The sequence below is a fragment of the Morus notabilis genome, unplaced genomic scaffold, assembly GCF_000414095.1.
Source record: "Morus notabilis unplaced genomic scaffold, ASM41409v2 Scaffold1428, whole genome shotgun sequence".
NCBI lineage: Eukaryota > Viridiplantae > Streptophyta > Magnoliopsida > Rosales > Moraceae > Morus > Morus notabilis.
This window is the reverse complement of record NW_010362485.1, coordinates 43,721-45,748: the sequence shown is the minus strand read 5'-3', so window position 1 is coordinate 45,748 and position 2,028 is coordinate 43,721.

The window sequence follows — 2,028 nt, the reverse complement described above, 5'->3', positions numbered from 1 at the left end:
AATTAATGCTGTCAGACTTCCCTTATCTTTGCATGTAACCTATCATGTCGAAAAGGGACGTTCCCCTCGTCGTCAGTGGTTGTTTAACCTTTCTCGCCCCTTCCAATGATCTCTTCTGCAGTCGAGGGATCTTGTTGTGTCGACCCAGGCGAAATCAACCGTCGACGCCTCATAGGGTCGTCGCCCTAATTATGGACTTCATCTTCGGGTTCTATAGCTGATCTTGAGGAAAACGAAGCGTCGAGGGTTGGGTGCTCGGTGAAAAGTAAAGTATAGCCACGTGTCGTGACACCGTTGGTCCATGTGTCCATCACATTTTCCCACACAACAGCCACCCCCCAGGTCGAGGGCTCCTTTTTTTCGGCGGCCTCGAGCTCTAGGTTCGGTTTGTCCTTTCCGTGCTTCGGGTGTGGGAAATCAGTCCCGAATCTTCGTTCGCAATGATGGCCTGGGTGCTTTGGGTGTATAACCGTCACGTCGATTGATTTGGCATAATGATGAGTATCCGTGTTTCAAGAAAATGAATATAGGCCGTCAGATCCGCGTCTTTTCAATTTTCCGCCCTTCCTCTTACCGTCAGATACGGAGAGTGATCCCTGGCCGTTGGTCTTTTGGGGTCTTCATCCGACGGTTGGGGGCCTTCATTCCTGACTCTTTAAATACTCTCTATGGACCCGAGGATCATTTTTTCCTTCTTCGAAAACTTCAAAAAACTTTTTGCCGCTGTTTTGCCGGGACATCCGTACTTTCACCGGAACCCTGCTTGCTGAACTTCCGCCTTCGTTCTTCCCGTTCTCTGAGGTGCACTACGAAACCGTCCCGGGTTTACTTCTTCATCGCTAAGTTCCCGGATCCTTCCTCTCTTTGCGTACTCGCGGGGTTTCTCCCGTTGAGTACCAGGAATATGTAAACATATATGCAGAAAATGAGAATAAACATTTAGTTAAAGAGACTTTACTTTGTTGTATTCCGTCATACTGGATGACATGGCTTTTATATGTGCGCATTTTTTGTCTGTTTGTCTTTGGTTTCTGGGTTCTGGGGAACCCGCAGTTCCCATGAACACCCGTCGTTACCATTCTTGTATGAATGGTCGACGTTTAACCAGTCGTCGTTTAGAGCAGTCGCCGTTTATTTCTCTCGACGTTAGGGTTTTAACTTAGCTTTTTGTCCTTATTTTTATCAGAACAATGGTCCAAAGTTCACCCAGTCGAAAGGATTCTCTTTCTGTCGTCCGTTCTGACCCTCCTTCGGTGGTAGAGATCTCATGGACCTCTTCGTCTTCCGGTGTCAGCTCTGTGCTGAGGGATATCGAGGATGTCGAGGGAAGTCGACGATTTCGGCAGTGAATTCGGTAGCGTCGACCGAATGATAGACGAAGTGGTCGAGCGGATCCCTTTTACGGGGGGGAGCGTAAGCAGAGTAACCGCTGCGACGGTGGATGCCCCCCTGGCTTCCACGAGCGGAGACCCAGATAGGCCCTCCTTTACAGCCGACGATGTGGCGTCGAAGGTCCGAAATAAGGATATCATTCGGGCTGTGAAGGAGGGATGTATTGACGGGAGGTGGTTCGAGTACCTCCTCCCGGATAAGCATTTTAGGACCAGTATGCCGCCGACCGGATACCTTCCAGTCTACACAAGAGCGGTAGCTGCAGGGATGACTCTCTCAATTCATCCCTTCGTAAAAGATTATTGCCACTTTTACGGCATTTCTCCTGCCCAATTGGCGCCGAACTTCTGGTACTGCTTTGCGGGAGCCTGGATTCTATGGAGCCAGAAGTTTAACATGGAACTCCCACTGGACGAGTTCCGATTCATGTACAAATTGTGCCACGTCGCCAAGTGCGATGGGTGGTATTTTCTGAGTGGCCATGCGAAGGCTCAGCCTAGGTTTGGAAAGCTTATTCTGGGCATCCCCTCGTCATCACATGGGTGGAAGCCCATGTTTTTCATGATTCGTGGGCCTTTTAACTTCCATCCCAACGACCGCCAGCCCCGCCGAAGGCTGGTTCAGGCGGCGTTTAGA